Consider the following 15,021-nt stretch of genomic DNA (forward strand, 5'->3'; position numbering starts at 1 on the left):
AGGTTCTATTCTGGCGTTACCTTTGATGGACGCATTCCTCCACGCGCTAGGTCATGTCATGTACAAAACACATGCGGATTTTGATGTTTTTTTTTATTCCTTTTCAGATATTTAATGTGAGGTCTGACGGATTCTAATTAGACCTGACTCAGGCGGCCTCAATGTCACCACAATTTAACCTGACAAAAACCTATTAATCTAATAATAAAGGAGCGGGAGTCATTGTGGCTGCACTGAAAAGGCCACTGTAGGGTTATTAATCGAAAAGCATTTTACGCTTACAAAAATAACAATCAGCGTTTATGTAGCAGAGAAGATCATTCCTAGAAGACGGCTCTAGCAGAGGCATCCGACAATATACTCGGACCTTGGTTGTCTATATTATATTGGCCACCGCTAAATCATTAAAGGGGTTGTCCAAGACTCAGTATAATCAGTGAAAGTGCAAAAAAATGTTATAAAATGGTTTATTATCTTATAATATTTCCTCCACTTTCACTTATTATATTGAGCCTTGGAAATACAGTACGGGAGGAGGCACGCCTGGGAGAGGAGAGCGACAGCCGTTTCGTGCTGGTAGCACTTTTTCAAGCTCAACGGTGAGTGCCCAGCTTTTTCTATTTTCTGGACAATATAATATAGTCTGTAGAATTGAGTAGCTGATGCTTTTGTGGTCTTTGTTAGCAATGACGTGCCATATAAACAGTCCAGTCATATTAATGTGACTGTCACCTACTTTTGACGTCAACGTTAAATAACCAATGGCAGAAGGCACGTGTCATCAGCCATCTGGGTGCACTCATCATTGTGGAAGGCACGATGGATCAACACAAGTATGCATCTATCTTTGTGGACCATGTTTAACCCTACATGCGAATTGTTTTCCTCAGGATGATGGCATCTACCAGCAGGACAATGCCACGTGTCATAGAGCTCGCAGTGTACATTGGAGGAGCACCAGGATAAGTTTACCGTACACCATTGGCCCGCAAATTCCTCAGACTTGAACACAATCGAGAATCTGTGGGACCACCTTGATCAGGTTGTTCACGCCATGGATGCTCAATTGCGTAACCTACCGCAGTTGGCCAGGGCACTGGAGTCGGCATGGCTCAACATCCCAGTGATCATCATCACAACATCCCCTCTCTTCCTGCACGTCTCTCAGTGGTCCGCTCTGCCAAAGGTGGTTATTCTGGATTTTGACAGGCGGTCACATTAATGTCACTGGACTTTGTAGTACAGACATGTGACTGCTGCAGCAAATCATTGGCCGCGGCAGTCATCGAGACAGAGATTGAAAGTAATGACCGATGGAGACCACTGGAGCAGTAGCTTTGGAAGGGCACTGGATTTGACAGGTATAGTAATGGTTAGTAGATATTCTATAGCATTCCCTGTAGGGTCCTTCCTTTATAATACTCACAGATAATCCAAATTAATATTTTGCAAGGCCTTTGCCCTTTGAGGAGGTGTCCTGGAAGTGATGATCTGGCCCCCACAGAGCCCTGAGCCTCAACACCATCCAGTCTGTCTGGGATGGCCTGAAGAGACAGAAAGATTGGTACAAGCCTACATTCACAGAAGATCTGTGCTTAGTTCTCCAAGGTGGCGTCAACAACCTCCCTTCCAAAACTGGCTGAAAGTATCGAGAAGAACTAATGGAAGGCAAAGGACAGAGGCCATACCAAATATTAATGGAATACTGTCTATCCACCAAAGCAGGTCACGTGTACGATGGGTTTAATAGGATCATTAGAATCTATAAGCAATGAAGTCCCAAATCGTTGGTGGTTGGACCAAGGGTGATACTTACAGGATAGGTGATTAGTGATCTCTAGGGTCCTGATGCTCGGACTTCCAATGATCATTGGAATGGGGGTCAAACACACCCATTGCACCTCCATTCCAAAAGCTTCAAGACTAAGAAACATACGGAACGTAGTCAAGTGCTATATTGGCTATTTCAAAAAGTGAATAATATCGATCTTGGGACGACTCCTTCACAGCTGCAGGGAAACAGTCCTATTTCGACTTTACAGCACTAAAATAGTAATGGCTTTACATTATATTTTTGTTATAAACTTTCCACCAGGGCCAGAAAACATTTTTCTGTGATTTAATTTCATTTTGTTTGAAAATGTGCTACCGGAATTTTGTACAAATGTACCAACATTGTGAGTTTAATTGAATTTTGATGAATAATTTGAAACATTTTTCCATCTGTTAGTTATAATGAGCATGTAAGCATTATGACTAAACAAATAATTAAGATCTACACGTTAAACAAAACATCAAAACCGTTTTATGCATTTGCTTGGAGCTTCTAGCGATTATTATCAACATCTTAGAGAAGAACACGGGCTGTCAAAGCGTCTGTGTCATATAATAATTGACTGGCAGTCATATAATATGTAGAGTAGAAGAAAAGATGCTAGGTGAACCTCTTCAATAATCTTACAAGACTGCATAAATAACAATCTCCTAATATAATGATTATCGAAAGTGGCGGATTCCAACGGAAGACTTGTGGAAACCAAATGTCTTTTTATGATGGATTATTTTTCTGTAACACTGTAGAAAAAATAGACACTGAGAAGATAAGACGCAGTCAGACTAGAGAAAGTCGAGCCAGCTTGTACTGAGCCAGGTTCGACTCAAATATTCTAAATTGATCTTTTTTTTTATTTAACAAACTAAACAAATGGAGACCACAGATTACAATAGGTGGATAACCATGGCTCCTAGGATCCTATCTATAAAACATAGTGTAGAACACTGTCAGGGCTCCTAGGAATCTATCTATAAAACATAGTGTAGAACACTGTCAGGGCTCCTAGGAATCTATCTATAAAACATAGTGTATAACACTGTCAGGGCTCCTAGGAACCTATCTATAAAACATAGTGTATAACACTATCAGGACTCCTAGGAACCTATCTATATAACATAGTGTATAACACTGTCAGGGCTCCTAGGAACCTATCTATAAAGCATAGTGTAGAATACTGTCAGGGCTCCTAGGAACCTATCTATAAAATATAGTGTATGACACTGCCAGGGCTCCTAGGAACCTATCTATAAAACATAGTGTAGAACACTGTCAGGGCTCCTAGGATCCTATCTATAAAACATAGTGTAGACCACTGTCAGGACTCCTAGGAACCTATCTATAAAACATAGTGTATAACACTGTCAGGGCTCCTAGGAACCTATCTATAAAACATAGTGTAGAACACTGTCAGGGCATCTAGGAACCTATCTATAAAACATAGTGTAGAACACTGTCAGGGCTCCTAGGAACCTATCTATAAAACATAGTGTATAACACTGTCAGGGCTCCTAGGGATGTATCTATAAAACATAGTGTATAACACTGTCAGGGCTCCTAGGAACCTATCTATAAAACATAGTGTATAACACTGTCAGGACTCCTAGGAACCTATCTATAAAACATAGTGTAGAACACTGTCAGGGCTCCTAGGAACCTATCTATAAAACATAGTGTATAATACCGTCAGGGCTCCTAGGAACCTATCTATAAAACATAGTGTATGACACTGTCAGGACTCCTAGGAATCTATCTATAAAACATTTTGTAGAACACTGTCAGGGCTCCTAGGAACCTATCTATAAAACATAGTGTATAATACCGTCAGGGCTCCTAGGAACCTATCTATAAAATATAGTGTAGAACACTGTCAGGGCTCCTAGGAACCTATCTATAAAACATAGTGTATAACACTGTCAGGGATCCCAGGAACCTATCTATAATACATAGTGTATAACACTGTCAGGACTCTGAGAAACCTATCTATAAAACATAGTGTATGACACGGTCAGGGCTCCTAGGAACCTATCTATAAAACATAGTATATAACACTGTCAGGGCTCCTAGGAACCTATCTATAAAACATAGTGTATGACACGGTCAGGGCTCCTGGGAACCTATCTATAAAACATAGTGTAGAACACTGTCAGGGCTCCTAGGAACCTATCTCCGGGTAACCCCTTTTTAACAGATAGGGGTTCTATCTTTCAGGTCTCCAAGTGGACTCGAAAGACGGAAACCTGAATGCTCATGTGAACCTGTAATGGGGTCCACCCTGCAGAGAGAAACCTAATGTGAACCTCTTGTAAGACTCAAAAAATAAATTTATGCTGGTGACATTTTAGGAATCTGCAAAACAAGTGACAAGTACTATTTACATCTATTGGGCCTCCAGAATGTATTTTACTTGAGGGCCATAGGTCCCCTGTCCAATACTTGCTGTAAAGCATAACACTAATTACTGTTATCAGAGCAGAGAGGAAGCTCTGGCAAGATGGCAGCCCCAAAATTGTGTACAGAAAATGGAAGAAAAAAAAAATCATCAGAAGAAAATTTAAAAGGCATAGAAAAAAGTGATATATTTGACAATTGGGTTTTAATGAATACCGACAATTGGTAATACATTCTTTTAAGCTGCCACAACAAGTGTCACACAACGACACAATAGGCAAGGACTTTGATGTATTCAGCACCTGACCCCCGATCCAGCTATGGGCTCCGTGACTGGTTTCCTCCGGGGATAATTATACTTGTGCAGCTTCAATACTTGCCTGACATGTAATACACTGTATATATTATATTCCGCACAGCAAGTGTTATAAACTTATTTTGACATGTATAGTTTTGCATAGTTTCAGAAATCCCATTTCATTTTGGACTTCCGCCATCATTACATTTCAAATCGTTTCTGTAGGGCAACATTTGGAAATATTTAAAGAAATTATAGAACATTGCATATTGTGTCTTTGGCACATAATATCATTTTAAAATAACGGAGATTGCCATATTTCATTCCGCAGAGATAAATTTAACAGGGGAAAAGAATCCATCAAATATGTTTATGGAGATTAGTATAGAATAGAGTCCCCAAGTGATCGTTTACCGAGGGGCTTCATCACATCGACTAAATCATTGGGATAAAATTAGTCAACGAACAACATGAAAAACACTTCCGCCGGATTTCATTCTGATCCAGGAGCCTTTTCTTCTCCATGGTAAGGCAGTATTTTTTATGGTGAAACTAAGTAGTGTATGTCCACCGAAAAGCACCAATTATTAATGCCATCTACTACTGGCAACTAGAGATGAGCGAGTAGTATTCAATCGAGTAGGTATTCGATCAAATACTACGGTATTCGAAATACTCGTACTCGATCAAGTACCACTCGCTATTCAGATGGAAAAGTTCGATGCAGAACCAGCATTGATTGGCCGAATGCTATACAGTCAGCCAATCAACGCTGGTTCTTCTCCTACATTTAGAAGTCTTCTCCGTGCAGCTTCCCCGCGGCGTCTTCCGGCTCTGAATGTACTCTGCCAGGCATCGGGCCTGGGCAGAGCCAACTGCGCATACCCGCGCTACAATAAATTGCCGCTTTGACTGTAAGCGGCCATTTTCTTGTAGTGCATGCGCAGTCAGCTCTGCCCAGGCCCGATGCCTGGCAGAGAAAATTCAGAGCCGGAAGATGCCACGGGGACGCTGCACGGAGAAGACTTCTCGGAGGATCCAGCCCGACCCTCACTCGTGGACTTGGTAAGTATAATGTGATCGAATGTTGCCTACCCCTGAAACGAGCATTTCCTCCCCATAGACTATAATAGGGTTCGATATTCGATTCAAGTAGTCGAATATTGAGCGGCTACTCGAAATGAATATCGACTATCGAACATTTTACTGTTTGCTCATCTCTACTGGCAACCATTTCAGAATGCAGCCCCTCCAAGGCAACCACTGAAATATCCTGCATCCCACCTCTGATACCCCCTGTACAGAACTGATTTTGCCAGGGGGTCCAACAGAAAATTGGTGTAGAGTGATGATATTGATGTGGACGTTTGGCGCAAGACCTTTCCTTGCACCAAACGTGCGCCAACAGCCCCAATCCTTACCTACCACATTCTACAAATCAGGGATCGGGGATGCCTCAGTTTGGTTTATTTGCTAAAACTTACACCAGTTTCCTGGCATGAGTTAAAATGGAAATCTATGCTAGTTCCTGCGTGACATAGATTTCCATTCCAGTGCTAGGACCTCCGACAAGTTTATGAAGAGGTCCCTCAGTCATTGCCATTTCTTTCATGTGTTAAACAAAGTTATCATTGGAAAATACAGCTCATCCGGCAAAAGACAAGCTAAAGTTACATTGATAGAGAAATGTTACAGCTGTAGAAATGCAGCAAGCAAAACAACTGAGGTTTGGTTCCTAAGGCCCAGTTCACTCAAATGACAAAGACTTGCAAGCAGGACTTTTCTCTCGGCATTTTTTGTGCGGAAACCATGCGGCCCCCATTATAGTCTATGGGGTCCACGGATTTCCTGAGGTAACCACTTTTCTTATACGGATTAGGTTTCCGTTCAGGGGGGTCCCCAAGTAGACCCCGAATGGAAACTTTTGCACAGATGTGAACCGGGCTAAAGATTCAAAACAGTTTAGAGCAATAATATTGTTGCTCTTGCTCCAAAGAGGTAAGTGACAACACCCTGGTTGCTCCAAAGAGCTCATTTGCATATTGACAAAAATAGAGATATTTTGGTAACAGAGACAGCGATTCACATGGGTAAAACACTGTTTGATTCAGGAGACCCTAACCTATCTATCTTTGAGGCTGGGTTGATATGTCTCACTCTGATGACAGACTCCCTTTAAGGGGTTAGAGGGATTGTACAGAACTAGAATACTGTTGTCCCTATCCTTAGACTATAAATATTAGATCCCTAGGGAATACAACTCTTCCAAATAGTTGAATTTAGCAAATTTCCCCTTTATTGATCACCAGGTACAGCGCCACACCTTTCATAGTGGCTGTGCTTGGTATTACAGCTCATTCCCATTCACTTGAATAGGATGGATTAGTAGTGATTTTGCTGATAGGACCTCGACTGATCTCATGTTGATGTCATGTCTTAAGGACAGATCATTAATATCCTAGCCCCAGAAAACCCCTGTAATCTTGATGTGATTTTCAGTATACATTTATGGTAATGTCTGATATTAATCACATGTGATACAACCTAAATAGAAGCTGGAGCTTCCAGGATAAATGGGAAACACATCCCCAGCGGTGCGGAGAGGATTACAGCCAGGCAGGCACTCTAGAACCAGGCGCAGCTCTCCTGACATTCACCAGTGTATTAAATACAAAGAAAGATAGAGGTGAGTCCACAGCTGTATAAGTATATCCAAATGCTCGGCTCTGCCTGAACGGAATGTGGTGTAACAAAGTGCTGGAAATACTACATAATAAAAGAGGACTCTGCCAACGGCACGCTCAATTTCATGTTCCCAATTTTTAAGCTCAAGTGACTTCCATTCTGAATAATAGAAGCCATAACCTATTCTGAATATTTTTTTCTCAAAATTGGAAACAGATACAGTATCTATCTTCTATCTATCTATCTATCTATCTATCTATCTATCTATCTATCTATCTATCTATCATCTATCTATCTATCTATCTATCTTCTATCTATCTTCTATCTATCTATCTATCTATCTATCTGTCTGTCTCATATCTTATCTATCTATCTATCTATCTATCTATCTATCTATCTATCATCTATCTATCATCTATCTATCTATCTATCTATCTATTATCTATCTATCATCTATCTATCTATCTATCTATCTATTATCTATCTATCATCTATCTATCTATCTATCTGTCTCATATCTTATCTATCTATCTATCTATCTATCTATCTATCTATCTATCTATCTATCCATATCTATCTATCTATCTATCTATCTATCTATCTATCTATCTATCTATCCATATCTATCTATCTATCTATCTATCTATCTATCTATCTATCTATCTATCTATCTATCTACAATCAGGTATTAGAGGAAACGTTTGTGTAAACACATTTCAGTGTGAGCTACTAATCTGGAATATCTGATAATCCTGAGCCTCTCAGTTCCCATTGATGCCTGAGACTGTCAGAACATGCTGGGAGTTGTAGTTTTGGTATTTGTGCAGAACCGCAGGATGGAGATCACTGAATTCGGCAATTACTATTCATGCAATTCTCCACCTTTGTAGGACAATCCGTGTTTTTTTAATGTGCTTCAGACCAGAAATCCATCCACATTCTGACACGTGTCCTTCTCTGTGATGAAGCTCATCATGTTCTCCCCGGTATCTAATGTTCTCATAGTTGTTTGTAAACTATGCAGTGACACTAAGGAAACAAAATACTTCAAGACATGAGTGCATTTGGGAAAGTCATTTGCGTCTTGCCCTTTGAACCACTTCTCTAAATATTCATTGCAATTCCCACAGCAGTGCTGAGAAATATCACCATCAAGTTGTTACTTAACATTAGATCAGACTGAAAAGTAAAGTGAAAACATAAGTGGAGAAGTCTCAGTTCCAGGGTCCTAGACTTAAAAGTATTGTCTGACATTATTAAAAAAGAGAGAACTGGTTTTAAAACAGCGCCTCCTTTGTCTATGGACAAAGACTGGTATTGCAGCTTATCTGCATTCAAGTGAATTGAGGTGAGCTACTATATGAAACTCAGGCAGCCCTATTCCATAGATATAAGCCTTTGTAGTGTTGATGCAGAGCTGCTTGTCAAGTGGGCGACGACACTGTAGCTTCCAAATTTACACTGGGGCTTATATCTTTGGAATGGCTGAACGGATTTGGATAAGCAAAACATCAAAATTCTCAGGATGACAGCGCCGATCAGATTATGGATGTCATCGAGCTTTTCAGATCTGGGTACAAGTTCTGTTTAAGGGCTGACCTATAATATCTCACACATTGTTTGGACAATTTTGGCTCTGTTAGCCAAGTTTTTGTAATTTTGGGCATCATCTTAAAGGGATCCTATTATTAAAACTCAATTTTTTGTCCCTAACACATAGGAATAGCCTTAAGAAAGGCTATTCTTCTCCTACCTTTAGATGTCTTCTCCACGCCGCCATTCAGTATAAATCCCGGTTTTCATCGGTATGCAAATGAGTTCTCTCGCAGCACTGGGGATGGTTCTCAGTGCTCAAACAGCACTGGGGGCATTCCCAATGCTGCGAGAGAACAGCGCTTCCTCCATCTTCTTCAGGAACGGCCTCTCTTCATGTCTTCTTCCAGCTCTGGCTTCAAACTTCTAGGCCCCGTGCAGTCGACTGAGCATGCTCGCGGCCACAAGAAAATGGTCACTTACAATACTGTGTGGCTGGTGGGTATGCTCAGTCGGTTTTGCCCTAGGCCCGAGGCTTAGAAGTTTGAAGCCAGTGCCAGAAGAAGACGCATGAAGAGCCCATTCCTGAAGAAGATGGAGGCGGCACTGGAGAGTTCTCTTGCAGCATTGGGGACGCCCCCAGTGCTGTTTGATCGCTGGGTCTGCCCCCAGTGCTGCGAGATAACTCATTTGCATACCGACGTAAACCGGGATTTATACCGAATGGCGGCCCGGAGAAGACATCTAAAGGTAGGAGAAGAATGCCTTTCTTAAGGCTATTCCGAGTGCCGGCGTGTACGCTCCGGCATGAGCAGAGCTTGCCGTATACGCCGGCACTCCCCATTCACTTCAATGGGACTGCACGGAGTGAAAGAAGCAGCCCATTCATTTCTATGGGGAGCGCTCGTATCCCCGCTCCCATAGAAATGAATGGAGCTGCTTTAGACGCCGCTTATTCTGAACGTGTTTTACGTTCAGAATAAGCTAGCGTTTACTCAGTGTGAATTCACCCTTAGTCACAAAAAATTGAGTTTTAATGATAGGATCCCTTTAAGGTTCCATGTTCACATTTGACTATAAAACATTGCGATCACATGACTGATCATCAACACAACCAGTCCCCATGGAACCATAGTACATTCGTTCTAGGGAGTGCAACGTATAGGAAAAATGGTATAGTACCAAAAGTCCCATAAGTGATACTAAGACATGACAATGCGACGGTATCTTCAAAGACCGCGTCCATTGCAGTCACCAAAGAGCAGTGCAATAATTCAGGCTACATCTGCCATAGACGTTGTACTGGAGTTTGCAGCCCGATGAGCCGCCTCACTTCATTGATTAAGGTTTTGCTCTTGGTTTTGTGTACTTTGCTTTGTTTTCTTCCAGAACACGTTGCTCCAGGAAGTCGAAACAATGAGAACAGTAGGGTGACTCGGGTCAGGCTGCAAGATAAGACAGAACTTGACAAAACTTCTGTAAAGTGACCTGAATTTGTTATGTCAGGCATTTGTGTACAGAATAAGTTGGACGCATTTCGGTGTCGTCTAATTGGAACAGACTTCCGGATAATTTGTCTTTTATGACAAACGTTAATGAAATCTTATCATTCCTTGGAGAATACGCTCACCAATTCATGACAAAGTCAATTGGTTTCAATTGTAAAACAAATTTCAGAAGATCATTACGGAGGTTCAGTGGTCATGCAAATCGACCCAAGCCGAGGTGGATATCATGGATATTTTCTGAGTCTCTAATTACATGGCAAGGCACAGTAGCCGTGTATTCTTGTCAGAAAGAGTCAGATGAATTATATGGAAAGATCAATTCTCCAATGCTCGTCACAATGGTAACCCATTGTGGTCCTGAGCTCATGTGTTTTGCAGCCACCAAGGATACCAGTCAGTGACAGTTCATAATGGCCATGCATTAAAGGGAATGTCCGGGCATCTAAACAATTTTAAAACCTTGTTAAAGTGCTACGAATTAATTTTAAATAAAGTAATGCTCCCCTGACAAACCTCCTGTTGTTCCCATTCTGATGCTTCCAAGATCCTCCATTGATCTTGGCATCTTGGTCTTGATCAATGTCCAGTGGCGTAACTTGAGGAGGTGCAGAGGGTGCAATCGCACCCGGACCCATTTTCTTTAATGGGACCAATGGCAAACATGGTTCATAGTGGTCTCATCTACCACTGGGTCCATAAGCCTTGAGGTCCATAAGTCACCCTCACCACACAAAGGCTGATTTAACCTCTTTGATCATCTTTCTGCCAACATCACAAAGGTCAATGCTGTGGCCAGCAATTGGCTGCCGAGGGAGGGATGTACCCTCAGAAAAGGAGATGATGGGGCAATAATAGACTATAATGGGGTCCGTGTGCTTGCCGTGCACTGCCCGCATAGATTGTGAACTACTTTCCTGTCCGCATGATCCCTATGGAGATCTTGCGGCAAGCACACCGGTACACCGCTTGCAGTTGTGTTCGGTATTCTGTTCAGGGGGACCTCATGCGGACTCCCCAGGATGGAATACCAACGCAGATGTGAACGAGGCCTTAGTTACACCCTCACACCCTTTTTTCCCCAATGTATCTGAAATAAAATATAAAGCAACATCAAACCAGACTTCATTGAAAAGATCCTACAATTCTGAGTCTACAGCTGTTATGCAGACTTATGTGTCTCCATGGTAACAAACTACAAACAAGCTCTGGGTAGTCTGATCTTGCAGTCAAACCCCATTTAATCTCCAGTGTAGCAGTGCTGGCGCACGGCCAGCTCTGTTACATCTCGGCATAGGAATGCATTGACCAGCATTGATTGGCCAAATGCCATACAGAGTACAGAATTCAGCCAATCAACTCTGGTTCTGCCGGAGGAGGCGGAGTCTAAGATCGGTCCACAGCAGTCTCCATTCTGGTCCGATCTTAGACTCCGCCTCCTCACAGACGAGCCTCCAGCAGAACCAGTGTTGATTGGCCGAATGCTGTACTCTGTATGTCATTTGGACAATCAACGCTGGTCAATGCATTCCTATGGGAAAAAGTCAGCTCCCTCATATCGCAAGCTGGCAGGGATCCCAACATAATACAGTGACTTGTGCTTGTTAGATGCCCCCAGACATGCTTCCCCTGCTGTCCCAGTTGCATTCCAGGGTGTTGGCATCATTTCCTGGGGTGTCATAGTGGACTTGGTGACCCTCCTGAGTCGAATAGTGGTTTCCCCCTAAACGAGTATTCATTTCCCATAGACTATAATGGGGTTCGATGTTCGATCGAACAGTCGAGTATTGAGCGACTACTCGAATCGGACTTCGAACTTCGAACATTTCACTGTTCGCTCATCTCTAATCAAGATGTAATTAATTAATAATATACGCAAAGACGCTTCATTGTTCATGCTCGATACCTAGGAGTAAGGCAAAAAAATTGGAGTTTCGCATTGTTTTCATTGTTTACGCGGCACGTCAGGTTCTTAATGTATGTTCCACGCATAACGATTATAATGAAAAGCAAAAAAAAAATAATATATATATTTTTTTTTTAATTTTTATTTTAATAAACAGTCAACTTAGGCTTTCCAGGGACAGACATTCCCAGTGTCTCCGGAGAAAGCTGTACACCGAGCCAAATCTCTTTCTGCCTAATCAAATCTCTACTCACATCATTCATTTGCCTGATGTAATATATTAACATTTCCTATTAAGTCAGCCAAATAGCTAACCACTTAATAATGTAGACTGCCGAGGTTTTTCTTAGTGCAGAGTTAGTTAAAAGAATTATTCTGATATAAAATGAAAGCCATAATTCTGGAAACTGTCTGCTTTTATATCCAGCATTCCTCACATACATTTTTATTGTAAATAGCGTTAATACGGCTTGAATTCCTTGCATGTTGAGCTCGGTTTAAACAGGAAAGAGCAGATCCGATTACCCAAATACATTACATTTAATGCAAAGTAAAATGGGTTTTATAGCATAAAATAGATTCATTTTGCAGTCAGAAAAAAAAAAAATACCAAAAATATTGGCGCCCTCTTAAACAAGGTTTGCTAACCTTTCTTCTTCCCCGTTCCAACGTCTATACATTTTACTTGCAAAAAATTTTGGAGTCTACCTTATTTTATTTCTCTTTTTTAATAGGTTTAATATTCTGCGCTGTTTCATTTCTTAATATACCTTTACTATAGTTTATAGACCTCCAGACCTTCCCTATAGCGAGGGGAATTTCTCAGGCCATCTGTATTGGATTTCTGGTGTCAAAAAGTCCCAAAGTTTTGCACAAAAATTCATATATGAAATTTTTTCCTGCTCTTGACAATTTTTGGAAAAAGTTGCTGGGGTGTGGGGAAGGGGCTGACTTGTCTGCAGCCCAATGGATTTACTAAGATTTACAAGATAGACGACCAAGATATGGACCACATTTAATAAGAATTAGAGATGAGCGAACAGTAAAATGTTCAAGATTCGATATTCGTTTCGAATAGCTGCTCAATATTCGACTATTCGATCGAATATCGAGCCCCATTATAGTCTATGGGAGAAAATGCGTTGCTACAGGGGATCCCACCATTCGACTCAGGAGATTCACCAAGTCCACTATCACACCCCAGGAAATGATGCCAACACCCCTGGAAAGCAACTGGGACAGCAGGGGAAGCATGCCTGGGTGCATCAAGGACCTTTATTATGTCGGGATCCCTGTCAGCTTGTGATATGCTGGAGCTGACTTTTTCACATAGGAATGCATTGACCAGCGTTGATTGGCCAGTCTACGGGATTCGGCCAATCAACACTGGTTCTGCCAGAGGAGGCGGAGCCTAAAATCTATCCAAAGCAGTTTCATTTCTGGTCCAATTTTAGACTCCGCCTCCTCCGGCCGAACCAACGTTGATTGGCCGAATCCCGTAGACTGGCCAATCAAGTGGGCATGCGCAGTCGGCTCTGCCCAGGCCCGATGCCTGGCAGAGTGAATTCAGAGCCAAAAGACGCCACGGGATAGCTGCATGGAGAAGACTTCTAAAGGTAGGAGAAGAACCAGAGTTGATTGGCCGACTGTATAGCATTCGGCCAATCAATGCTGGTTCTGCATCGAACTTTTCCATTCGATTAGCGAGTGGTACTCGATCGAGTACGAGTATTTCAAATACCGTAGTATTCGATCGAATACCTACTCAATCGAATACTACTCGCTCATCTCTAGTATTATACAATTCCCATGTTGATGTCTGGATGGACGAGACTTTTTTTTATTTGTTAGCTTGTACCCCGTAGTTCTGCATAGTCTATCAAAAGAGGTTGGAAATAAAGAGTCCTCTGGACATTACTGTTGAGCTAAGCCCCGAATCCGCTGATTGACATACATTGTGCAGCACAGAAGAGAACGTTCACTGATTCCTGCTTGAACTTTTAGGGCCATTGGAAGAAGAACCGATGCATGAGCAGAACAGAAATAAATCAATTGCCCAGACAAGGGAAAACAAGTGGATTTCACAGGATTTCATCTGCACTGCATAATAGACTTAGTGGTCTATTGGTGATGAAGGAAGTATCATGAACATCTGTGATGAAGGTCTATGATGAAGAAAGTATCATGAACATCTGTGATGAAGGTCTATGATGAAGAAAGTATCATGAACATCTGTGATGAAGGTCTATGAGGAAGGTCAACGTCACGTAAATGGATCAGTGTTGGCTGAACAAGACAGTGGTAATGCCCAATGGACACTCAAGAACCAAATTTCATATGAGGTGGACATTTTTTTAATTTAATAAGATGTACTAGGGAGGTATAGTTATCAGTTTAGAAAGGTCTATTCTCAACATACATCATAGTGATTCACTGTTAGGGAACTACCTGTTGAGCAATTTCCCAGTAGCTGCTGCTAAAAACTAGGAGGAAGAGAAAGACAGAGACAGTGAGTCCTAAACTCGACCTTGCCCCTGTCCCTAACTACTTGCCTCAACTACCCTAGGTGGTAGAAGACAACTGGGCGACAGTCCCTTCCTATAAAGCAATAGGAAAACCAATCCATTCAGTATTTCAATTTTCTGCTGCTTTTGGACTCCTCACTTCATTGGATATATGACTGGGTATTATTAACACTATACCATAAGGTGATTGCCTAAATGTCCCTATGTTTGAATACACCTTACTATAAGGGATAATGTGCTAGGTGCCACACGGTGCTGTCTTTGTGTTGTTTCCTTCCTATAAAGGAAGTGATGCACATAACAGGACAACACAAAACAACACAGAAGAGGAGTCAGCAAGCCAAGGT

Source organism: Leptodactylus fuscus, chromosome 9 (assembly GCF_031893055.1).
Source record: "Leptodactylus fuscus isolate aLepFus1 chromosome 9, aLepFus1.hap2, whole genome shotgun sequence".
In the NCBI taxonomy this organism is placed as follows: domain Eukaryota; kingdom Metazoa; phylum Chordata; class Amphibia; order Anura; family Leptodactylidae; genus Leptodactylus; species Leptodactylus fuscus.